This window comes from Dasypus novemcinctus, chromosome 24 (genome assembly GCF_030445035.2).
Source record: "Dasypus novemcinctus isolate mDasNov1 chromosome 24, mDasNov1.1.hap2, whole genome shotgun sequence".
Taxonomy (NCBI): Eukaryota; Metazoa; Chordata; class Mammalia; order Cingulata; family Dasypodidae; genus Dasypus; species Dasypus novemcinctus.
In genome coordinates, this window is record NC_080696.1 from 45,229,954 (window position 1) to 45,256,823 (window position 26,870).

General features: G+C 45.4%; 1 long non-coding RNA gene across 3 annotated transcripts; it reads left to right on the plus strand.

Moving 5' to 3' along the window:
• Positions 1-1,432: 1,432 nt before the first annotated feature.
• Positions 1,433-26,870, plus strand: LOC101417334 (uncharacterized). Of its 3 annotated transcripts, XR_011647333.1 has the most exons (6): positions 1,433-1,885; positions 7,665-7,770; positions 18,277-18,373; positions 21,293-21,328; positions 22,767-22,949; positions 24,207-26,870. It is a non-coding gene; the product is annotated as an uncharacterized lncRNA (long non-coding RNA). The 3 variants fall into 3 exon arrangements; XR_011647335.1 differs by lacking the exon at positions 18,277-18,373 and having other exon boundaries at positions 1,585-1,885; XR_011647334.1 differs by lacking the exons at positions 18,277-18,373; positions 21,293-21,328 and having other exon boundaries at positions 1,460-1,885.

Here is a 26,870-nt window from a genome sequence, read left to right on the forward strand (position 1 = left end):
TTCTAGAAAGCTAACAAAACATTGCCTGTGTGTGGTTTTTCATCAGAAATACTCTATCTCTTTACATCATACTGCTTTTTAAAAGATGTTACCATTTGCTCTCTGGGTTCATTTAATTCTTTTAGTTTATACCAATTTAGAGCCTTTCCTAAGTTTTCTTGATATTTATTTCATTCTTTATACATTACATTTCTGACTCTGTATACCTTCTACTTTCTTATCAATTTGCCATTCTAGAATACTCATAACCAATATTTCGCTTTGTGCTACATTTCATTCTCATGCCCTTATAGAAGGATAAAAATGAAGTTTAAGGGTGAGGTGGAAGGTACAAAGAAAATGGCCCTTCCGAAGCCTCTTACTCCTACCAGAGGACACCGCAGCCAATTTCCTGCCGCTGTTGTTTAGCCTCTTTCCCTCCAAAGCTATCTCATCCCGCCTAGTTTAAGGCTTAGCTGAAGTCTTGAGACCTTGATTTCGTAGTGGCACCAACCTGAGGTTAGGTGCTTTCTTTCTTTTTCCCTCCAGGAGCACCACCAAGCCGGTGTGCAAAGTAGGCAACTGTATTAAATCTAGGGGTTGGACGTGAGGCAAAAGAAGATTCTTAGGGTCCAGGCTGGGTAGGTGGAGAAATGAAACTAGATGAGGACTGATTGTGATAAAGTAGAAGGGTCACAGAACTTAAGTTTCCGAAGCAATAGCCATGGGTGATCACGAATAGGGTGGTGGAGTGAGAACGGGTAGTGAAAGAGGTCCCCAAAGATAAGGCGATAATTGGTTAAGGTTTATTCACTAAAGCTTTGAAGCAACTCGAGTGGTTCAGCTTGGCTGCTGCAGAGGCCATAGGTGGGGAAAGAGCATGGCAAGGACTTACAACGTCTGGAAAAATCAGGTCATGGTAAATTTAAGTATTTGCAAATACGAGGTCAGCGTTGTGTCCGGGCAACAGAGACGAAGTGAAAACTGGGGAGGCCAGTCCAGAAGTCGTGTACATGAGCTAGAAGGTAACACTGCTCTCGAAGCTCGGATCCCTTTTTCTCTCAGCAGGACGGACAAAAGCAGTCCCACAACAGGTGACTGCGCAGGTCACGTGACAAGCCCCGAGTCCGAGCTCTAATTGGCTGCAAAAGCCCGTTGCTCTGGTGACTGTTTGACCGAAGTCGTCTTTGAAACTACATTTCCCAGAGGGTGTTGCGGCACTTATTTCCTCCGGGCTTGATTCCACGGGGGGTGGTGCCAGGATTGTCCAATGTCGGTAGTACTCTTAACAAGGTGAGGAGGGGGGCCTGGAGGGCAAAATGTTCTGGATCAAAGCATCCGGCCTGTTCTGGGTGGAGGTGGGTGTGGAGGGGAGGTGAAGCGAGCCTCTTCCCTTTGCGCGGAGACGGGAGCCGCCGCGGGTTCCTCTGGGAAATGTAGTAACGCGGAGGTCTCGGGGGCTGCTTGCGCTTCGGGCGCTGCTTGCGCTTCGGGCGCTGCTTGCGCTTCGGGCGCTGCTTGCGCTTCGGGCGCTGCTTGCGCTTCGGGCATGGGGCGGGGTAGGGGTGGGGGTGGGGGTCGTGGGAGGGGTGGGAACTAGCCGAAAGAGGAGTGAGTGGCCGCTCTCTGCCCGCTGTGGCGCGGCTTGTGGGCATCCACCTATGTACTTCTTGGGTTTTCTTCAGCGTCAGTTTTCCTTCTACCTTGTAGTCCTGAGAATCTTCAGGGCTAAGATTTCGATTGAGCAGTTTTTAGAAATCAGCTGACAAATGGGGAAAACGATCCGCTGCTCATCGGCCACGTTTTGGTTTTACGAAGAACCATGGCGCTGTGCACCCGGGGGATCCATTTTATGTAAGGACGCCCATCAGGCAGCGACTTCCAGGAGAGTCAGCTGTTCCTCCAGGTATTCGCAGCGGGTAGCTGGTTCTCGTTTGGGTCACTCCGGCCCTTTGTGCCCGAGCTTTATCCTTGCTGGTTCAGGACATGCACTCTTTCCAACTGCAGGGGTGTCCTCATTTGACTGAGGAGAGGTTGAAAGTGTAGAGGATAAAGGATTTATCTGCCCAGGACATACAGCTGGTAGTGTAGGCAGAATTCTGCACAATCAGAACAAATTCCGAGCCTTACCTCAAAAATGTCCTGTCCACTTTGTGTGGAACATCTGTCTCCTTTTCTCGGTTTTGGTGCTACAGCCTTGGGCTAGCCGTGGTCATCCCGACTGTTCTCACACTGAGCCATCCGGTATCTATTGAGGATGTACTAAGTGCCAGATATTGTGCTGGGTGTTGGGGGCACAGTGTTGAATGGGTTTAGACATGGTCCCACCCTTACAGAGTTTGCAGTCTAATAGGGAAGCGGGACATTGATTGCATAATAATACAAATAAGAATAAAACTTCAAATTGTGATAAATAGAAAAAAGAAACAGGGTACTACAAAAGTGTAACAGGTGGGGGGCATTAGAGTGAGAGATTAGGGAAAGGAAGAAATGTTTGAAGACGGAGAGCATTTGAGCTCTGTAACAAACCAAGAGAGGAGAGACCTAGACAGAGCCAACAGCAAATGTAATGCCCTAGAGGCAGGAAAGAACTTCGTATTTTGCTCCTCAAGGAACCAAGAGAAGTCCCTTGTGATTGGAGCACTGTAAGGTAGGAGAGAAGGAAGCAAATTGAGGCTGGCCTTCTTTTCTCTAGTTTTGCCTCTTCTAAACCATTTCCACACTAGCAATCATGGAAATCTTTTCAATACCCAAATCTGATTACTTTACTTCCTTTAGAGGCATTGTGTCCCCTACAAGTTTTAGTTCAAACTCCTCAGCCCTGCATTCAAGCACCTTCACAATAGGGTTTACCTTGCTTTCCTGTCTCTCCCCTTTTCATGTCCTGTTACCTCTGCTTAACATGCTGTCCCTCTTCCTGTCTTGACTCCAATATTATCTCCTCTGTGAAGGGGTCCTCTGTGTACTCTCAATTAACTTCTGGTCTCCCTGCTATCTACTGTTATCTACTAATGTCTCCCATGAGACAGTGAGCTTCTCCTTTCAGGGACTTGTTTTCCATTTCTGTATGATACTGAGCATGAGGCTGTGCAGTTGGTATTTTCATTGAGAGAATGAGTGGAGTGGCTAGCATGATCAGTGCTCATCTCTGAAGAGAAGGTGACCCTTGCTTCCAGTCCATGGCAGAATGGACAGTAGCATCCAAAAGATCAAGAAGGTATGAGTGAGAAATCTGCATTTACCACGAGCTATGCACGTCTCATCCATGGTCACATTTAATATTCCTAACAACCATGGGCGTTTGCTCCTTTTTGCTGGCAAGAAAACAGGTGTCCAAAGGCTTGCCCAAAGATCACCCAACTAGTAATGGCAGTACTGGGATAGAAACCTAGGTCATTCTGATCTCAAGGTCGAGCCCCCTGCTAACTCTTGCTGCTCCCCTCAGCCCTATTCTGACACCTTTTGTTAGCATAGAAGCCTGAAAAGTTTAAGGGACTGAATTCTAGGTGCTTTCTATCACAGGTGGGTCATTGGTAAAGCCGAGGACCTCAGATTGGAGCAGCCATTGTACCTGGATCCTTTCCCTTTCAGAAACCAGTGACTCAAGCCCCAAGTCCTGAAAGTGTTTGAAGGGCCTAGGAGAAGTGTTTGGATCCAGAGAAGCAGAAGATCCAGAAAAGGATATTCTTGGCCAGTACTGTCTAATAGAACTCTTTGGGATGATTGAAATGTTCTCCATTTTTGCTGTCTAATATGGTAAACATCTCAAGTTCTTGCTTGGACAGTAGTTCCAGGCTTCTCAGTCATCTGAGATATCAGGCTGTGTCCAGGACAGCTGAACCTGAGACTCCAGAGCCCTGATCTGTAGCTCAGATTATGCCCAATTACACACACCAGGGTATAGGTAGATGGAATATGTATGCCTGGACTTTTGATCTTGCCACCCCACCATCCTGTCCAGAGCCTGGCCCTGGGCTAAGAGTGGCAAATGAACACACTTACCTTTTCTTTCCCAGGCTAGGGCTTCCCCATCTATTGTGCCAGGCTGCTGGATTCCCTCTCGATCGTGAATGGATGGCCTCTGCCTGGATGTGAAGGTTAATGAAGTCAGTGCTTTATAACCATCTCTTCCGCCCTGGCTTTTTGGGGGCATGCCAAGGGGCAGCTGCAAAAACAGCAAGAAATAATTCCATGGAAACATGCTGGAGCCAGCAATTTTATGTGATGATCTGATTTTTATTTGGAAGCCCCGTTTGCAAAATGAAAGCCCAAATGAACATCTGCTGTATACAGTTAGGGGCAGCATGGTGCTGGGGAAAGGTAACTGGCTGGGAGTCACCCTGGACCTGCAACTAACCGACTGTGTGACCTTGGACCGTTTTTTTAAGGACAAAATGAAAATGTTACGCTATATCTCTAGCTTCCTACGTTAATGTGAATGCTTAAAAAAAAAAGGCTAGTCATGTCCTCAATCAACCCACATTAAGATTGTTTGCCTGAGTCTGGTCTATTTTTATTGTTAAGTTTTTCTAACACCTTTCACTTAACCCCTTCACTGCCAGTGCCTTCCTCACTCACAAGGTCTTCACTAGTTTTTGCCTTCTTTAGATTCCAATAAATACCTTGGATTCCAGCCATTGAATCACCTGACCCTTAGCTTTGCTGGGAGTTGCTTTAATCCCCATTCCCTAAAAAAGCGCAGAGAACTTCCTGGTCTCCTGCACTCTGCTGCAAAAACAAACCTGAAAAGTCAGGGAGGCCCCTATTCTGGCAGTTACACCTCTCACCACTAGATGGCAAATGTGTGCAGGTCATCAGTCTTTTGGGCAAAAACTTTATTATGTATTTAATACTCTTCCTCAATCCACAAATGCTTTGAGAGGGATTACAAAAGCACAAAATCTACAAAGGGACAAAATGAAAAGTTGAGGGAACTGAAGAAAAGAGAGAACAAATGGAAGGAACAACTCCAGGATGACATTAGGTCAGGAAATGGGTTCATAGAATCTTGTTCATTTGCCAGCAGAGGAATGTACATTTGCCTCTGAGCTTCCGAACAGTCAAAGGAAAGAAGGAAACATGAGTGCTAACAAGACCCAGGATTTCAAAAGAGAAAAACATCATAGCGGTTTAGAAAAAGCACACATTTTCCTGACCAGAGAGAGGTTTTTCCTGTGGGTCGTCAGAGAGAAGACACTGCCTAAGCCGTGACAAAGACACAGCAATGACTTCATTAGAGCTGTTTCTTATGATGTTCTTCTCTGCAGGCCTGTGGCATGGTGCTAAAGCGCAATTGAAGAAACAGTTTTATGGAGCTTGAAACACTGGGTTTCCAGGACAGAGTAAATTCACTACTTGTTGTGTGTGTCTGTATTTCAAACAGTGTAATGTGCACCCCTGCCCCCCAGTGGCACTTGGAACGAGGGGAGCTCTTCTTGGAGGCTGGGGTAGCCAGTTTTTACAACCATGGGTAGTCCCCTTCCACACTGTACCAGGAGTGGTCTGTGTGACCAATAGAGTACGGCAGAAGTGATGGTATGTGTGCTGGCTTGAATCTTTTGTGAACCCCAGAAAATAATTTTCTTAAAGTGATCCATTCCTGTGGGTGTGGGACCCTCTGATTAGACTGAATTCAGTTAGGGCCTTTGGTTGGCATACTTGTGTGAGGCATAACCCGGGGTGGGTCTTGGCACTCTTGCTGGAGTCCTTTATAATTGGGAGAAGCACGCAGAAATGCACAGAGAAAGAGAGCTGCCGTTTTACCGTGCCATGTGAGAGGATTCTAGGATCGCCTGCAGCCACAGAAAGACACAAATCCCGAGAGGCCAAGAGAGAGGCTGGAGGATGAAATCAGCAGAGCACCTGAAGCTGAAGCATCGAAGCCTGGAGGAGAGGGGAGAGACAGAGCAAGAGTGTGCATCTCCTTCCTGAGCTTGGAGGTGAAGGTAGAGGCCAGTTGTCATTTTTCCTTGCCATGTGGCAGGAGTCCGGGATTGCTAGCAACTGACCCTTGGTGAGGCAGCATCTCTGATGATGACTTAAAAAAATTTTTTTTATCTATCTATCTATCTATCTGTCTGTCTGTCTATCTATCTATCTATCTATCTATCTATCTATCTATCTATCTATCTATCTATCTATCTATCCCCTCTACCCTCATTGTCTGCTCTCTGTGTCCATTCACTGTGCATTCTTTTGTGTTTGCTTGTGGCAGCACTGGGAACCAATCCTGGGACCTTCCTGAAAGAGAGGCGCTCAATCTCTTGCACCTCCTCAGCTCCCTGGTCTCCTGCGTTTTTTTTCTCCCCCTCCCCCCACCCTGCTGTTTTTGCTGTCTGTGTCCATTCGCTGTGTGATCCTCTCTGTTTCTTTTTGTCTTCTCTTCTTGTTTTCTCCTATAGGCTTTGCTAGGATTTGATCCCGGGAACCTCTGATGTATAAGAGAGGTTCCCTATTGCTTGCACCACCTCATTTCCTGGTTTCTGTTGTGTTTTGCCTTGACTCTCCCCTGTGTCTCTCTTCTGTTGTGTCACATCTTATTGTATTGCTCACTGGGGTTGACTCATCATGCAGACCTGGCTTGCCACGTGGGCACACCTTTACCAGGAGGCCCTGGGGATCAAACCTGGGTCCTCCCATATTGTAGATGGGAGCCCAATTGCTTGAGCCACATCCTCTTCCCTGCTGTGTCTCCTTTTGTTGTGTCATCTTGCTGTGCCAGCTCTCCGCTTGGACCATCTTGCCTCATGAGCCAGCATTCCTTTGCAGGCCAGCACTCCTGTGTGGGCCAGCACTCGGCTCGGGCCAGCACTTGGCTTGGGCCAGCTCTCCGCGTTGGCCAGCTCTCCACTTGGGCCAGCTCACTGTGCAGGCCAGCTTGCCTTCACCAGGTGGTTCCAGGAATCGAACCCTGAACCTCCCATATGGTAGGCGGGACCCTAATCACTTGACCTACATCTGCTTCCCTGATGATTCCTTGATTTGGACATTTTCACAGCTTTGGAGATCTAAGCTTTTGCCCTAATAAATTCCTGTTATAAAAGCCAATCCATTTCTTTTAAAAGTATATATATTATTTTAAAGATTTATTTATTTATTTCCCCTCCTTCCCCTCCTCCTGCCCTGCTGTTTTTGCTGTGTTGTCTTCTCTTCTCATTTTCTCTCCTCTAGGGTTCACTGGGATTCAATCCTGGAGACCTCTGATGGGGAGAGAGGTTCCCTGTCAATCGTGCCACCTCAGTTCCTGGTTTCTGCTGCGCTTCACTTTGACTCTCCCCTTGTCTCTCTTTTGATGCGTCATCATCTTGCTGTGTGACTCACTTGTACAGGGCACTGGCTCACCACGTGGGCGCTTGCGTGGGCACTGGCTCACTGTACAGGCATGCTTTCTCTTCTTTTTCACCAGGAGGCCCCAGAGATCAAACCCAGGTCCTTCCATATGGTAGGCAGAAGCTCTATCACTTGAGCCACATCCATTTCCCTGATGATGCCTCGATTTGGACATGTTCACAGCCTTAGAGATACAAGCTTTTGCCCGAATAAATTCCTGTTATGAAAGCCAATCCGTTTCTTATATTATGTATTGGCAGCCTTCAGCAAATGAAAACAGCATGTCACTTCTGATATTAAGTTATAGAAGAAGACCTTTCAGCTTCTGTCTTGGTCTCTCTTTGTCTCTGTATCAGATCACTGTTCTTGGGAAAGCCAACTGCCTTGTCATGAGGAGCTCTATGGAGAAGCCCATGAAGAACTGAGGCCTCCAACCAAAAGCCTGCTTCAGTTTCTATCTATGTGAGTGAACCCTCTTGGAAACAGATCTTCCAGCCCCAGTTAAGCCTCCAGATGGCACTTTGCCTGCTGCCTCATCAGAGACCCCAAGCCAGAACCATCTAGCTAAGTTGTTCTCAGATTCTTGATCCTTAGTAATTGTGTGAGATAATAAATGTTTATTCTTTTAAGCTGCTGAGTTTGGGGTAATTTGTTACACAGCAGAAGATAGCTAACACAAAGGCTGATGAAGAACTAAGGTTACATCAGGTCTAACATTACATGATTGAGTAAACTTGGTTTTAAAGACCAAGAAAATATTTCAGAGGCAATATATGAGCTTTAAATCTGATAGATCTGGAGTCCCATTTAGGCAGAGAGGCCTACAAAAAATGTCTGAAGAGGAAATGTCCCTGTGGGAAGATGATGAGGGCAATGATGGTGGCTGTCTTGTTTACCCTGGCACCCTCAGTGCCTAGCATGGGGTGTGGCAATAGAAGGCTTTATACAAATCTTGAATGAATGAATGAATGGTAGGCTATAATCTTGAATGGACCATTCATTTATCTGTGCAAGCAAGCATCATTTATTAAGCTCCAGGCACATAGAGTTTATTAAGTTCTATGAAACTTTTGGGTTATATACAAATTCACATCTACCTTTTATCCCCACTCTACCTTCCCTCACACTATGTGTTCTCCCTGGAAGTCTTTATTATTTTTGTAGAGATTTGCATGTGCTTTAAACTTCCGTACTGAAATCGTTCTCCTAGGAAGAGCATTCTTAGATCATCATAACAAGTAATTTTTGCTTGCTGTTTTTCCAATACGAGAGTCAGAGTTGCTCTGATTAAAAATTGGGTTTATTTGTGAAATATTGCCTTGAGGCCTGCCCTGATGTTGTTTTTTCTTTTTTGTTGAAAAACGACTTGAAAAGGGTGGTGCAAAGTAATAACAGTTCAGTTGTCCTATGATGAGGACTATCTAGAGCCTATTTTGTCCCTTTCACATGGACTTTAGTGCTGATTTTAACCAGATTTTACTGCAACAAAAATATTCTGGGGATGAAGGAGAATGGAGCAGCATGATTTGCCTCAGACCCTGTGTCTGGCTCCTTGCAAAATACTTTCTCCATGGCTGGCTCTGCACAACTTACCCCATTGCTGCCTCCAACACCATCGGTGCCTCCCCCACCGTTATGACCCCTCTGCTATTATTTATTGAGTGCCTACTATGAGCCCGTCACGGAGTTGAGCAAGTGTTACGTGCATTATTGAATCTGTGATGGAGACTGTGAATTGCCTGGCCAATTTTGTTGGTCCAAGTCCTCTGAGAAGGACACAACAAGATGGGATTAAATATGCAAGTTTATACTAGGGGAAATGCCTGTGTGGAAGGAAATAGGGAGGAAGCTGGAGAAGGCTCAGACCCAGACCCCAAAGTGAAGGAGAGAGGGAAAGAAGATTGGGTGCAATCATCCCAGGCGGCCATGTGGCCTAAGGAAGGTGCAGTCTAAGGTTCCACAAAGCCGTCAGCCACCGAAGGAGTCCTATGTCTCTCACGACTAATGACTGGATGTGCTGGAAGCCCATGGGAGGCGTGGCCAATGGATTTCAAAGTCCAGCAGCTTGGGCCCTTAGCTCCCTGTAGTAAGAAGTCTGCAAGGGGGATTCTTGTGGTCGCCAGGGCAATATTTATTCTCATGTTCTGTTGTTGATGTTAGTTGTTTTTTAATAACATTAACCTGATTTATTTGGGATGGTAAAGACTGATGCTGAACTAAAAGACTATGTATGGTTCCTAGCCTTTCTTGCAAGGTGTGAACCTGTGACTATGTTCTGGTCAATACTATAAGCAAAAGTGTTATTTGGGCCTTTAAGAAATGTTCCTTAAGGGAACTAACTCAGCTGGGAGATGTTTCTCTTATTCCCTTCCCTTTGCTTAGACTATAGACAAAATGGCTGCAGTCTCAGCAGCCATCTTTTTTTTTTTTTTTTTTACTTAGAATATATTTATTTATTTTTATTTTTTAATTATTTATTTATTATTATTTTTTTAAAATTACATTTAAAAAAAATGAGGTCCCATTCAACCCCACCACCCCCACCCTCCACTCCCCCCCACTCCCCCCACAGCAACACTCTCTCCCATCATCATGACACATCCATTGCACCTGGTAAGTTCATCTCTGAGCATCACTGCACCCCATAGTCAATGGTCCACATCATAGCCCAGACTCTCTCACGTTCCATCCAGTGGGCCCTGGGGGGATCTACAGTGTCCCGTAATTGTCCGTGAAGCACTATCCAGGACAACTCCATGTCCCGAAAACACCTCCACATCTCATCTCTTCCTCCCATTCCCCAAACCCAGCAGCCCCCATGGCTACCGTTCCCACACCCATTCCACATTTTCTCTGTGGACATTGGATTGGTTGTGTCCATTGCACACCTATGTCAAGTGAGGGCTTAGATTCCACATGGGTACTGGATGCACTCCTCCCGCTTCTAGTTGTAGACACTCTAGGCTCCATGTTGTGGTGGTTGACCTTCTTCAACTCCATGTTAGCTGAGTGGAGTAAGTCCAATAAATCAAAGTGTAGGAGCTGAAGTCTGTTGAGGCTCTGGGCCTGGGTGTCATATTATCAGTCCAGAGATTCAAATCCCCTACATATATCTTAAACCCAGCACCAACTACAATTCCAATAAAGTAGCATGCAAGTCTTGTGAAAAGAGATCCCCTCTGAGTCCAATTCCATCATGCAGAAACACCAGCTCCAAAGAAGGGCCATCTGTCATGGCAGTGAACCCCTTCTGCCATGACCATAGAACCCGTGGGTCTCTTTATCCCTCAAAAGAACCAATACCTGGGGTTGTATCTACCTTATCTGTCTCTTAGACTCTGTTCAGTTGTACATAGGGGTATTCCTTCTGACAACCTCCAGACTCTTTTTTAGAGACTCACAGCCTTATAATCTCATTTCTCCTTTCCATTTCCCCCTTACATTAGGTCAAACCGCTTCCCGAAGTCATGTTATTATATGTAGACAGGTATATTCTGCTGTTCCGCATTGAATCTTTAATTCAAGGTCATTTTCTAGTTGCTTCTTCAGCTGGTATGTGGTAGTGATCCCTCGGTGCCAGGGAGGCTCATCCCCGGGTGTCGTGTCCCACGCTGGGGGGAATTCAGCAGCCATCTTATGCTGAGAGGCAATAGGTTAATGATGGAAGGGCAGAAAGATAGCAAGAGACCTCATATCAGCTCCAGATTGCATACTTCTGGAATTCTTTAACTTAAGAGAAAAATAAACCCGTTTGTTTAAACAACTTATACAGAGATACTCTTTCTAGTGCTTTAAGATGTCCATTCCAGAATGTTCATGGAGGCCCTGATTGCAATATCAAATAACTGTCAGTGCCCTAAGTGTCTATCATTAGGGGAATGGTTAAATAGTGTATGGTAGGCAGTGGACTTGGCCCAGTGGTTAGGCCGTCCACCTACCACATGGGAGGTCTGCCTTTCAAACCACGGGCCTCCTTGACCTGTATGGAGCTGGCCCATGTGCAGTGCTGACATGCGCAAGGAATGCCCTGCCACGCAGGGGTGTCCCCGAGCAGGGGAGCCCCACGCGCAAGGAGTGCGCCCCGTAAGGAGAGCCACCCAGCGCGAAAGAAAGTGCAGCCTGCCCAGGAGTGGTGACGCACACACAGAGAGCTGACACAACAAGATGACGCAACAAAAGAAACACAGATTCCCGTGCCGCTGACAACAGCAGAAGCGGACAAAGAAGACGCAGCATATAAGACACAGAGAACAGACAACCAGGGTGGAGGGGGGAAGGGAGAGAAAAAAAATTAGTGTATGATAGAACAGAATCTGCAGTGTGGCTTTAAGTAGACAGTATGCTGTTAGTTACTGGTCTGCTTAGCAGATAAGGAGCTTGGGTCAGAATGTCAATCAATGACTTTATCATAAGGTCTTACTGTGAAAAAAATATCAGCTGGAGGCAACAATGAGTTTAGAGACATAGTTGCTTTACATTCTGGGGCAAGCACCTTTTTTATCTTTTCTCAGACCAGTAACAAACAGTGCCTAGCACTGGCACAGATTACACTTTGAATAGCATTGCAAAGCTTTGAAAAAATGATATAGCTGTACTTGTGCAGATGTAGAAAATGTCTAAGCTACACTGTTAAAAGAAAAAAGTATAGTGTTTTAAGGAAAGGGATCTGTACAAAAAGAGAATATATATGCACAGATATGCTGGTAGATGCATAAAATATTTCTGGAAGAAGACCTAAGAAATTAAAAAAAAATTATTATTATTTTTAAAGATTTATTTATTTATTTATTTCTCTCCCCTTCCCCCCCCTCCTGGTTGTCAGTTCTCTGTGTCTATTTGCTGCGTCTTCTTTGTCCGCTTCTGTTGTTGTCAGCTGCACTGGAATCTGTGTTTCTTTTTGTTGCATCATCTTCTTGAGTCAGCTCTCAGTGTGGGTGGCACCATTCCTGGGCAGGCTGCACTTTATTTCACGCTGGGCGGCTCTCCTTACGGGGTGCACTCCTTGCGCGTGGGACTCCCCTGTGGGGGGACACCCCTGCGTGGCACAGCACTCCTTGCGCGCATCAGCACTGCACATGGGCCAGCTGCTCACGGGTCAAGGAGGCCTGGGGTTTGAACCGTGGGCCTCCCATATGGTAGATGGATGCCCTAACCACTGGGCCACGTCCGCTTCCTGACCTAAGAAATTAATAGCGTTTACCTCTTGAAAGTGAGATTGGGAGTCTGAGGTGAGAGAGCTCTTTTTTTAAAGATTTATTTTTTATGTGTTTCTCTCCCCCTCCTCCCCCCAGTTGTGTGCTCTCTGTGTCCATTCGCTGTGTGTTCTTCTGTGTCTGCCTGTATTCTTGTCAGCCGCACTGGGAATCTGTGCCTCTTTTTATTGAGTCATCTTGCTGTGTCAGCTCTCTGAGTGTGTGGCGCCATTCCTGGGCAGGCTGCACTTTTTTTGCACTGGGTGGCTCTCCTTATGGGGTGCACTCCTTGTATGTGGGGCTCCCCTACGTGGGGGACACCCCTGCATGGCACAGCACTCCTTGTGTGCATCAGCACTGTGTGTGGGCCAGCTCATCACATGGGTCAGGAGGCCCTGGGTTTGAACCTTGGACCTCCCATGTAGTAGGTGGACACCCTATCCAAAGGGTCAAATCCTCTTCCCAGCTCTTTTTAATTGTATATGTAGCTGCTATGCCATGAGTGTTATGGCTGAATTTGTTCAGATTGGTCTGTGCCTTTCCTGCAACAGTTAAATATTTTGAATGTCACCCCTATTATGTTCTTTTATTGTTTGAAACTTTTTTTAAAAAACCATGTGTGTGTGTCACTTTCAATTTAAAAAAACTAGTTACAAAGAGAATACTAGGGCTTCTAGAGCTATATTTGTCAGACAACAGATCTCCTCTTTTCATTTTTCATGAACATTTCTTCCTTGTATGCTCTCAACTGGGTCCCTTAAAAAGGCAGTGCTATCTATCCCGCACTTTGGAACTCTTCTCCTGCAGATACATTCACAAGAAGTCATTTTGGCTCACAGCCTAGTGATGAAGGCAACTCAGGGGCCAGAAGGCTGATTACAGTTCTAATGTGCAATTATACAATGATTCTTCACACTGTTCATGGAATCCTGACTTCCTCCCTGCTTGGGTTGGAGAGTTAGAAGCATCAGATTTGATTGAAACCACGTAGGTTGTGATTATCACCAAGATTTGGCGTATTAAATTGAATTGGGAAGTATGGGGCAACAAATGTAAATTATTTTCTTCCATTTCTCCCTCCTACACAACTGTGTACTTAATGTCTGTAGCTGACCTTGCACAGACAATTGAAATAACTTATTCTAATGTCTTTGAAATAGGAACTGTTGAGACACCCCAGTGGCCTCTTTAAACTCAAGATGCAAACAGACTGTGCTGTGGTGGCACGGAGTTGAGACAATATCCCTGGAGCCTGGCAGTCTTTGATTCAAATGTTCTAGGCCTCCCCTACTGTGGTTCTTGAAGAAGGTTTTTTGTTTTCTTATTTCCCTAACGTTTTATTTAGGAAAATTTAAAATGTAAAGAAAATTTACAAGATTACTACAATGAATATGCATACTTCACTTAGAGTCTCCAATTTGACATGGTCCCATCTTTGCTTTATATCTCTATGTATTTATGTTTTATTATTTCTCTATGCTTTATGTATTTCATGTTGTTCTCTGAACCAGTTGAAACTTGCACCCCTGTCATCTCCAACCCTGTGCATTCTTCTGTGTCTGCTTGTCTTCTCTTTAGGCAGCACTGGGAACCAATCCTGGGACCTTCCGGAGTGGGAGAGAGGTGCTCAATCTCTTGTGCCACCTCAGCTCCCTGGTCTGCTGCGTCTCTTATTGTCTCTCCTCAGTGTCTCTTGTTACATCATCTTGCCGTCCCAGCTCTGCACAGCCTGCTCACCAGCACTCCATGTGGGCCAGCTCTCTGCTTGGGCCAGCTTGCTGCGTGGGCCAGCTTGCCTTCACCGGGAGGTCCCAGGAATCGAACCCTGGACCTCCTATAGGTAGATGGAGCCCAATCACTTGAGCCACATCCACTTTCCTTGATTTACATTTTAAACACTTTATATTCTGAAATAATTTCAAACATAAAGGACATTGCAAAAATAATACAAAACCTATACAGAGAACTCTAACACACACCTTCCCAGAAACCCCCATGAGCTACTTTTAACATTTTGCCACATTTGTTTCATTATATTTATCTATCATTTATCTTTTTTTTTTTTAACATTTGAGAGTAGGTTGCATACATCATGCTTCTTGAACACTTAGTATTTCCATGTATAATTCCTATTGCTTTCTAATTAAATTTAATTTTTTTGTCTTTTATCACATTGACTTGTGAATAGGCCAGGCCATCTGTCTGTATATTGTGTCATGATCTGGATTTGTCTAATTGTTTCCTCATGATTAGATTCAGATTATAAATTTTTGGCGAGAATGCAAACTACAAAGGTGGTGTGTTGATTTAAAGCTATTGATTGGTAACTGGCAAAAGTGCACCAGCTGTGTGTGATGTGCAGATATGTCATGCACGGCACATGGAAATATTGCTTGGGCCTCGGGCCAGAGTGTGGGGTAGAGACAGTTTTACAGGGAGGAATGTTGGAATGGCCTGGGGCTCCTCTCGTCTTCTTCTTCCAACACAGGCTCATCCAAACCCAGCCCAAGGCTCTCAGGACTCTCCACTCCAGCCCAGGCCCCTTCCCTAAACTGCATCCTGATCACCCAACTGTTCCTTTTCAACTCAAAGGTGTCTCAAAGGCCCTTCCCACTCAACCCTTCAACACTGAATTCCTGAGTCTTCCAGAGGAGAAGCTTGGTGCTCCTCTGGTATCTGCATCACCATGAATGGCGCTGCCATCCATTCAGCTACACAAGTCAGAAACCTGGGAACCATCTTTGATGCTTACTTCTCTTTCTCTTCCTCCTGTCGCCTCCTGCTACACCCAAACAGCCATCAAATCCATCTACTTTCTCCATCTTCTCTGCATATAGGCTGGTCCTACCATAGGCTCCTATCTTGTCTCCAGGCTTCCACATGTGCTCCCTTTTGAATCTCTCCTCCCTTCAGTAGCTAAAGAGTCTTTTAACGGTGTGACTCTCATCGGTACAGCCCCCTACTTAGAATCCTTCAGTGGCTTCCCTTCGCACTTTTAAAAAAGACCAAAATCTTTAATGCCCTGCAGGGTCTGGCTCCTGGCCTCTGTCCACAGCACCCCATTTACCACCCTTCCCCTTGCTCCTGTACCACAGTCACACTGTCCCCTTTCCAGGTCTTTTTTTTCCCTTCAAATTCTACTCAATTTATTCATTTTTTAAAAAATATTACATTCAAAAAATATGAGGTCCCCATTTACCCCCACTGCCCCCACCCCACCACTCCCCCCACAGTAACACTCTCCCCCATCATCATGACACATCCATTGCATCTGGTGAGTACATCTCTGGGCATCGCTGCACCCCATGGCCTGTAGTCCACACCATAGCCCACACTCTCCCACATTCCATCCAGTGGGCCATGGGAGGACATACAATGTCCCGCAATTGTCCCTGCAGCACCACCCAGGACAACTCCAAGTCCCGAAAATGTCTCCACATCTCATCTTTTCCTCCCATTCCCTGCACCCAGCAGCCACCATGGCCACTTTTTCCACACCAATGACACATTTTCTTGATTACCCTTTCCAGGTCTTAACCTCCAGATGACTCCTCTCCTTTCCCACTCTCCACCCTGCATGCACACATGTGTCCTCACCTGTGTTCTTCCGCACATTTTTGTTCATTTGTCCCTCAGGGAATCTGCCCCCCCCCACCATTACACATTCTCAGGGCACTCTATATTTTCCCCTTAGCCCTTATTACAGATTTTATTTCCGCAGTTGTTCAGTGTTTCATTAAAATCTGTCTCCCCCACTTTAAGCGCCAAAGAACAATGACCATTGTCTGTCTCATTCCCCTTGGTAGCCCTAGTCCTTAGCGCAGTGCCTGGCAGTAAGTAAGCCCTCAATAACAGTTTTGGGATGAATGACTGGCGTCTAGGAGGCCTAATGAGAATCTCAAAGGGCATGTGTGCCCATGTAAATGTAAAATAATTCACTGCATGCTCTCTTACAGTCTTGGTAAGTTAGAGAAAATACTACCTATTTTATCTGCTCAATCTGACTTCCAAAATCCATGTGGGAATTTTTATTTCAAAGCAGTTCCTATATTTAAACTTATTAAAAAGGAAGAATGCCCAGAGTTTCTTCCATCTTTCCATTATGTCTTGAGCCATCTGAACTCAGAGGGTGGTCAAGGCAGCAAATGAAATGAGAGGCCATTGATATGCAAATGTGGACATTAAGATTGGAGGCCACACCCTAGAACTCAGTCTTCAGTTCTTTCCAAAGTCAAAGCTGATTTGCATGAAAAAAGAGTCTCCTTAACTTGAAATCATCCTCCAAAGCTAAAATGCATAGAAATTAAATTTATTTTAGAAAATCGAGTTTTCAATAAAACACATTACTGTTTTGGGGAGCAGAGCTGAGGGAACAGAGCTGGTTGTTCTCCAACAATTAGGTTCTATTTGGCTTGTGAAAGGGCTGTTGGGTAGTTAAGGATGGACACTCTTAACCTTGGGCTGACCTCTGTAGCGCACCAAACAGGTAAAGTAGGCACTGCTGGAGATACTGCTTCCATTTTTGAGTTATGGAAACTGAGACTCAGAGAGGCCACCTGATATGTTCTAGACTCCAATTGAATCTTCAGATTCCAAGTACTGGGTTAATTTCTTGACACTGTCTTTTTTTTTCAGGAGGGACCAGAGACTGAACCCAGGACTTGTACATGGGAAGCAGGTGCTCAACCACTTGAGCTGCATCTGCTCCCATTGACACTGTTTTCTTTTTATTATGTAACATTTATTATTATTATTTTTTAAAGATGCATAAATCACACAAAATGTTACAATAAAAAATATAAGAGGTTCCCATATACCCCTCTCCCCACACCCCCTACTCCTGCCACATCAACAACTTCTTTCGTTAGTGTGGTACATTCATTGCATTTGATGAGTATATTTTGGAGTGTTGTTATACAGCATGAATTATACTTTATGTTGTAGTTTACACTCTCTCCCAGTCCATTCAGTGGGTTATGGCAGGATATATAATGTCCTGCATCTATCCCTGCAATATCATACAGGACACCGTCAAGTCCTGAAAATGCCCAAATATCACACCTCTTTTTCCCTCTCCATGCCTTCAGCAACTCCTGTGGCCACTGTCTCTACATCAATGATATAGAGATTGCTAGAGTCACAATAATTCTATAGTAGAATACCAGTAAGTCCACTCTAATCCATATTTTATTCCTCCATCGTGAGGGCCCTGGGATGGTGGTGTCCACTCCACCTCTACATTGAGAGGGGGCTTAGATCCTATATGTCTGATGGATGGAATTCTCTTGCTTGCGGCTGTAGACTCTCTTGGTTCCCTGGTGTGGTGGTTGACCATCCTCACCTCCCTGTTAGCTGACCTGGGTAAGTCCAATGAATGGGAGAGTAGGTGTTGCAACTCTTCTGAGGCTCAGAGCCCAGCTGGCACATAGACAGTCCAGATATCTCCCAAGCATACACCAACCCCAGTGCCAACTACAGATTCAGTCAAAGTGACAGAAGAGGCATGTGTAGAGAGGTCACATCTGAGTCTAATTCCATCACACTCAGGAGCACAAATTCCAAAGTAGGGCTCACTGGCAAGGCACTGAACTCCAGAGCCATCTGTCATGACTATAGGACCTGGGTATAGCCCTCAGGAACACCACTACTTGGGCTGTCTCTGAGATCCTCCTGAGATGTGTGTAAGTGCAACCCCTCTGATGACCTCCTGACTCACTTTAAAGTCTCTTAGCCATATAAACTCATTTGTGTTTACTGTTTCCCCCTTTTATTCAAGGTCTTTTTCTAGTTGCATCAGCAGCTGGTTCTTGGTAGAAATCCCTCGGCACCAGGGAGGCTCATTCCTGGGAGTCATGTCCCACACTACGGGGAAGGTAATGCATTTATGTGCTGAGTTTGGCTTAGAGAGTGGCCATATTTGAGCAACATGGCAGTTCTCAAGAGGTAACTCTTAGGTACCCTGCAGCTCTAGACCTAGTTAAAATTTCAAGCACACAGGCTCATAAGCATAGTCATCAGTGTCAGGGGCCTATCATTGGGCCATCATTCTTCTCTGGTCTTTGCCCTTGTACTTGTTACTGTTCCATTGGGGAGTTCGACAGAGTTTTCCAGAATGGGAACTCAGTGCTCCCTCAGTTGTTATATGATACTCTACGCTCAATGTCAATACCCAATGAACATCCAAACATGAATACCCTATATGCATGCCCTGGAGAACATACAAAGATGCGTACCATATCTGCATACCCTGGAGAATTCCTTCCTACCCATGCATCTCCCATCAATGACACCCCACATCAGTGCTCCTCCCTTGCCATATTTGAACCCCTCTGTGATCCAAACCTTCAAAAGGGAATTCTAATATATTGCCAAATTAAATTAATAGGAAAATCAAATAGTAATGATAGGTTTAAGGATTAGAAGTAGAATAATAATTCAGAAAAACTAAAATAAAGTAAAAAATAAATTGGGGTATTAAAAAATGAAAAAATCATAATTTTTTGGGGATGTTTTGCCTTTCATCACTGTAACAGGTGTTGCCCTGTATGTACAGTGGCAAGGCAGTCTCTTCCATTTCTTCTTCAGTGTCTATAACCTTTAAAAATTTTTTTATTATTCCTTCAAAAAAGTTTTAGGTCATGGTAAAGTCACATATAAAATATAGGGAACTCCCATATACCCAACATAAATCCCTTTTCCCTCTTCCCCAGCAATGATCTTTTTACATGTGGATGTTACATTTGCTGCAACTGATGTACAGATATTAAAACATAACTACTAACCTAACCGTGATTCCATTATGATTTACGTTACATTATGGTTTACATTTTAGACTGAACAATTTTATAAATTTTTGGTTACATTATTGTTTACATTTTAGACTATACATGTTTATGAATTTTGGTGATATTTAACATGGCCTGTATCCATCATTGCAGGATCATGTAGAACACTTCCATTGCCCCCCAGTTACCCCCTTTTCCAACTATTCTATTCCTCACTTCCCCTCTCCTCAGGGCCCCCAGTGACAACCAAGCTTCTCTGCTTGAAGGACAAGATTCATAGACACTTGCAACAATGCTGAGGGCTTGACACTCTAGTCTGTCCTCCCCCATTGGGAGCCACCCATGCTCTTGAGAGACACCTACCCCTCTTGTTTGAGAACATCAGGCCTCTCCAGGATGGGGTCATAACACCTTCCCGCTCATTGTATGGGTCTCCACCTACTGATAAAACACACTATGACATGATGAGCACTCACACACTCCTTAGAAACCTGCCCCAGGTGCACCCTATGCCAGTTGCCCCCTGTCAAATACCTTAAACCAGTAACCTTTCCTTATATTTTCCAAAGAGTTTTCTCAACATTATAGTTTCAACCACATACCTGACAATCTCCTGTGTTCACTTGTTCCCCCCCAACCCTTCCCCTAATTCCTTGAACCATCTGACCCATCCTCCTAACCCAGGCCCTCCTCAAGCCTGCAAAGCCCAACCCAATAGTATCCCAATGCCCTTGTCTTATCCCTTCACTGCACAGCTACTTATCTCTACTTTATCATAGATTTTGCCAGTGTGGGTGTTGGCTCACAACCTTCCTCTCCCCACCTATTTCCTGTAAGCCTATCTTCCAGTCTCTAGCTCTCTGAGACAGCTTGATTTGCTTAATTCATATCAGAGAGGTCATGTAGTATTTGTCCTTCAGTGTCTGGCTTGCTTCACTCAACATAAGGTCCTCAAGATTCATCCATGTTAACCCATGTGTTAGTATTGTATTCCTTTTTACAGCTGAGTAGTATTCCATTGTATGTATATACACCACATTTTGTTTATCCATTCATCTGTTGATGGGCATTTGGGTTGATTCCAACTTTTGGCAATAGTGAATAATGCCGCTGTGAACATAGGTATGCATGTATTTGTTCATGTCCGATATATGCATTTTAAATTTTAACTAATTTTAATAATTTAAATGAAATAATATTAAAATCATTATATTTTATTTATATTAAATATATTTAAATATTATTTAATAATTTTAATAATTTAATTCTAATTAAAGTTTTTATTAAAAAATTTAATAATTAAAAAAACTTTTTATTTTATTTTTCTTCCCTCTGCCTCCCCACCCTGAGGTTTTTGCTGTCTGTGTCCATTCACTGTGTGATCTTCTGTATCTATTTCTCTTTTTATCTTTTCTTCTCATCTTTCTCCTCTAGGATTCACTGGGATTCTATCCTGGGGACCTCTGATGTGGAGAGAGGTTCCCTGTCAATTGCGCCACCTTAGTTCCTAGTCTCTGCTGTACTTCATCTTGACTCTCCCCTTGTCTCTCTTTTGATGTGTCATCATCTTGCTGTGGGACTCACTTGTGTAGGCTCACTGCATGGGTACTCAGCTGGCTGTGTGGGCACTTGGCTCACCACATGGGCACTGGCTTGCTGGCAGGCACTGGCTCACCATGCAGGCACTCACACAGGCACATGGCTTATCACATGGGCATTCAGGTGGGCACTTGGCTCACCATATGGGCACTGGCTTGCTGGCAGGCACTGGCTCACCATGCAGGCACTCACACAGGCACATGGCTTATCACATGGGCATTCAGGTGGGCACTTGGCTCACCATATGGGCACTCAGCTTGCTGTATGGGCAGCCATGTGGGCACTTGGCTTGCCACATGGATACTGGGCTTACCACATGGACAATTTACTCACTGCATGGGCACTTGGCTCACCACATGGACACTGGCTTGCCATGCAGGTATGCTTTCTCTTCTTCTTTTTCAGCAGAAGGCCCCAGAGACCGAACCCAGGTCCTCCCATATGGTAGGTGAAGGCCTTATCACTTGAGCCACATCTGCTTCCCAATACTCTTCTAAAGCTCCCAACCTTCCAAAGGGCTGAGATGCTCTTTAGAGCAGAGACAAGACCTACCAGTGCAGCTTGTGTCTACTCTTTGCCAATTATATTTCACAAGAACTTTAGAATGTATTTCTAATTGCACAGAAAAGAGGCAAAGTGTATTCCTTCCAGGTAATTTGTCTCTCCTGCCCTCTAAATCTGGTTTCACACAAGAGGCCTTGAGGTGGCTAGATGCTGGTCAGAATTGTTGACTTACGAGGCAGAAGAGCAGAGCTTCTGTGATGATTTTGGGAAAATGGGATGTGGTTGCTGAAGCCCAGAGCCCAGCTCACTGCGAACCTCAGCCCTGATAGCCATTGCCATCTCTCAAGGCTGAAGGGTGATGGCCAGCGGCTACTGCCTCTGGAATCAGCTCTAAATTTTGGTTTGAACCTGCAGCCATCTAGCCTTTGGGTTTAGAATTTCATTCTCAAATTTAAATGATTCCTTTCCTTTCTGTAACGGGGCCATTGCAGGGTGTATGTAGTGGTTAAGAGTGTAGGCGCTGCTCCTCACCAGCTCTGTGGTCTTTAGCAGATGATTCTCTGACCCTCAGTTTCCCCATCTGTGATGATAGACCACACCTCTTAGAGTTCTTGTGAGGATCAAATGAGATACTGTACCCTGAAATGCTTAGCTCAGTGCTTGGCATGCAACTTTAAAAAAAAGGTAGTTAGCAGGTGGTGGACTTGGCCCAGTGGTTAGGGTGTCCGTCTACCACATGGGAGGTCCGCGGTTCAAACCCTGGGCCTCCTTGACCCGTGTGCAGCTGGCCCATGTGCAGTGCTGATGCACGCAAGGAGTGCCCTGCCATGCAGGGGTGTCCTCCGCGTAGGGGAGCCCCACGCACAAGGAGTGCACCCTGTAAGGAGAGCCGCCCAGCGCGAAAGAAAATGCAGCCTGCTCAGGAATGGCGCCACACACACTGAGAACTGACACAACAAGATGACGCAACAAAAAGAGACACAGATTCCCGGGCCGCTGACAACAACAGAAGCTGACGAAGAAGACAGAGCAAGTAGACACAGAGAATAGACAACCGGGGTGGAGGGGAGAGAAATAAATCTTAAAAAAAAGGTAGTTGATTTTTATATTAATTAGAAAAGGGACTCTCTTTGGGGACACTAAGTGGTACCTTGTAAGGACAATTTGTGGGGACATTGCATGAGCACACTGTGAGGATTCTGTGTGGGGACTCTGAGTGGGAATACTGCTTAGGGACATTTGGGGGCAAACAGCTTCATGGGAGATGGCAGCCCTAGAAGGTGGGCCAGACTTGTTCTTTACTAACGTTGGGGGAAAAATGTTCAAGCAAAAATATGAAAGGGAAAAACTTTTCAGGACAGCTTTTGATCTTTTACAGATAAGCTGGCTGAGGTGGCACTCGTGCCCAGGATTGGCTGACTCCAAGGTGGTGAGCAATCATTCTCTCATGTGAGGATGCATTGGGGAAGACCACACCATAGTCCAACTGGTCATGCAGTCATGGTGGGAATTGCTGGTCAGCCCAGGGAAGCCGTTCCCTAAGGAGCAGAGGACTGGAGAGGCAAGTTAAGATGACTGAGCTCAAGCATGAGCTGCTGACCATGCACCATTCCTCCTTCCATGGAAGGACCACCTTACCCCAGACGTCTGTAGGTACATGCAGGTTCCTGGAAGTGGCTCCAGGAAACCCCTTGGGGTCTACATTGTTTTTGAGCTAGCCTCTCTGACATAGATTTTGCCTCTGGCAGTATTTGTAAATGGCCGATTTGTTCATTTGTTGGTTCATTCATTCTGTAAGCATTTGTTGAGTACCAGCAGTGTGCCTGGCACATTCCAAGGTGTCAGGTGAATAAACGTGCAAAGGCCTTGTTTTATGTTTTAGAGGAAGAGGTGGATCTAAAAGCAAGTCTACAAACAAGTAAGGTGTTTAGGGTGGGATGAGTGTTATGATGGAGGGTGGCTGTTCCATTGGGGTGATCAGGGAAGGCTTTTCTCAAGAAGTGACACCTACACTGGAACAAAACAGAGACAGGCACAGGAAGATTTTGATAAATCTGAGGAACAGAAGGTAGTGAAGGAGGGAATGGTATAAGAGGGAATCAGGGGACAGCAGAGGCCAGATCCTGCAGTGCCTTATGGGTTTGGGCAAGGAGTCTGCTTATCCTTTGTTCAGCCTGCCGACTTACCTAGCCTGTGGCTAGGATGGTCTCATTTCAGCCCTGCTGCAAGATCAGGGTTTATAAGTATCCCTTAGCTCATGGTAACTGAGGTAGGTTGAATTATGTACCCAGACAGAAATATGTTCTTAATGGTGTGAACCCATTGTAAATAGGAACTTTGAAGATGTTATTAGTTAAGGTGTGCCCAAACTCAAAGAGGGTGGATCTTTTTTTTTAAAAAAAGATTTATTTATTTATCTCCCTTCCTTCCCTCCCCCCTCTCCCTGCCATGCTGTTTTTGCTGTCTGTATCCATTCGCTGTGTGATCTTCTGCCTCTATTTTCTTTTTGTCTTCTCTTCTCATCTTTCACTTCTAGGATTCACCGGGATTTGATCCTGGGAACTCTGATGTGGAGAAAGGTTCCCTGTCAATTGTGCCACCTCAGTTCCTGGTCTCCGCTGCGCTTCACATCGACCCTCCCCTTTGTCTCTCTTTTGTTGCATCATCATCTTGCTGCATGACTCACTTGTATGGGCATTGGCTCACTGTGTGGGCACTCGGCTTGCCACGCAGGCACGGCTTGCCATGTGGGCACTGGCTTACCACACGGGCACTGGCTCACTGCTCAGGCATGCTTTCTCTTCTTCTTTTTCACCAGGAGGTTCTAGGAATCGAACCTGTGTCCTCCCATGTGGTAGGTGGAAGCCCTATCACTTGAGCCACATTTGCTTCCCTGAAGGTGGATCTTAATCCAATATGGCTGAAGTCCTTATAAGCAAAGGAAATTGGACATGGAATAGAAGGCCATAGGAGAAGCTGGAAGTCAGCAGAATGCAAAAGAGAAAGGAGAAGACACCACCACGTTCATTGCCACGTGACAGAAAAGCCAAGGACCGAGGATCACCAGTAGCCAGCCCCAGAATGCGACAGACTTCAGAGAGAAAGCTTCACCTTGCTGATACCTCGATTTTGGACTTCTCCTAGCCTGAAAAGTCAAAAGCCAATAATTTATTTTTGTTTAAGCCATCCTACTTTGTGGTATTTGTGATCACAGCTGAGAAATTAAGACAATAATAAGGTTCACACCTCTGTGCCTTTGCACAAGCTGTTTTCTCTGCCTGGCTTGCCCTCCCCACCCTCTTTGCCCAGAGATGGACTAGTCATTCTTCAAGACCCAAATAACACAGCATCTCCTGTCCCAAGCCTTCCCAGCATCACCTGGACAGTGAGCTGTCCCCTCCTCTGTGCTGGCACAGCTTTTGCTAATACATTTATGCTTGTTCCCATCTCATTGTGATATCATTTTACTTCTCCTCTATCCCACACTGTGCCTTGAGGGCAGAGCCGGTGCCTGATGCTTCTCTTTGTCCCCAGCATCTCTTCAATATTGGCTGTATGAAAGTGTGGAGAAGGTTCTGATTGAGAATCTCAAGTTTGGCTCTCTCCAGCCCCCATCTAACTCCCTACCATCTCCTTTGCCCTCCTCTATTTCCTGCCTTGTGTTACTCATGGCCAAACTGAGCCAGGAGCTCAAATTCTTTGTTGCACCCCTAGTACAGGATTTGGGTCTAGGAAGGCCTGCATTAGAGCTTTAGAAGTCGACAAATACACTTGCTTTCCTAGACTCTCCTGCTCCCAGGATGAGTGGATGTTCATCAATTTTAGCCACGTAGCATCTAGTCCCATTTCCTCAGAACACCTGACTTTCTCTGGAAGGATCATGATAAAATCTTGGGCACGATTTTCAGTGCTTTATTCTAATTAACTCACCTAATCCTCATAACAACTCCATGAACTGAGTCCTGTTATTATCCCCATTTTTAAATGAAGAAACAGAGGCACAGGATGGTCAAGTAACTTGCCCAAGGTCACATCTGGACTGCACCTCCAAGTAAACTGGCTTCAGAATTCATGTTCTTTGCCACTACTACTCTTCCCCACTAAAGTCAGAGTCCCTATAGCACCTTCAGGCAAATCCTTCCTCTTACATCCCAGAAGTGCCAGAGGGTGGGCAGGTGACCTAGATTAGCCAAGCGGAATCTTTCCATGGGGCTTCAAACTGAGAGGATGTGAGGTCTGGGGCTGCGGCAACCATTTTGGGCCCATGCAGGTAGGTCTGGTTTGCCTGGGAAGGCAGCTGAGAGGGACGTAAGTAGAGCTGAGCAGAGAGGCACTGGGAGATTAGTTTCCTCTTACTGCTGTAACAAATTACCACAAACTTAGTGACTTAAAATAACACAAATTGATTTTCTTAACATTTTGGAGAAGCCCAAATGGGTTTTACTGGGCTGAAACCAAGGTGTCAGAAGGGCCGCGCTACCTTGGGAAACTCTAGGGGAAAATCCATTTCTCTGCTCTTCCTTGACTCTAAAGCCGCATTCCTGACATTCCTTGTCTCATCACCCGTTCATCTATCTTCAAAGCCAGCAGAGTGGCATCAAATCCCTCTCAGCTTCCATCATCACATCACCATCTTTTCAGACTTTGCCTCCCTCTTTTAAGGACTTCGAAGAACTCCCTCGTAAGGCATGCCGGGATAGTTCAGGATAATCTCCCCATCTCAAGATCCCGAACTTAATGCCACCTGCCAAGTCCCTTTTGATATATAAGGTCACATTCACAGGTTCCAGGGATGAGGGTGTGGTTGTATTTCGGAGGGGCAGTATTATGTGCACTACAATGACGCGTACCCGGCAGGGTGGCCTCACTGGGGAGCAGTGTTCTCACCTGGTCTCCCCTGCTTGTGCCAGTCCCAGGTGGCTGAACGCACTTACAGGGGCGGCAGTAGAGGCGATGGCAGCAGCTTGGAAGTCAAACTCTGGAGTCATGGGTGTTGTTCAAGGACAAGTGTTCCTCGGGGGCCTCCTCCGGGGGCTCAGCAGCAGGATTGCATCTGCTGGAGCAGCCTTGCCACGTCCCCAGCATCTCTAGCAGAGGCCCACACCTTTTCTGAGGGGCAGAACTTTCCCGAGATTCTAGCAGGAGGGCTAAACCTAACCCCACTGTTGATGCATGAAACTCAAAGTAGAGAGGACATTTTCATAATGGTGAAAACATGATGATCTGCTGGACTATTAACATTGTTTTTGGTTTTTGTTTTGTTTTATTTTGGCAGGGAGGGGATATTGTTGGCTTTGTTTAATACACCTCTGTATTGATTGGCTTGTTGCAGTGACCAGAATTATTTTTTAGTTTGAAAGGAAATCTATTAATGACTAGAAGAAAAAAACTGGGCAAATAGAAAAATTAAAAAAGAATTGATGGTCTGGAAGAAGCACCTGATAAATAATAAGTGCTCAATAAATGTTAATGATGAACATTA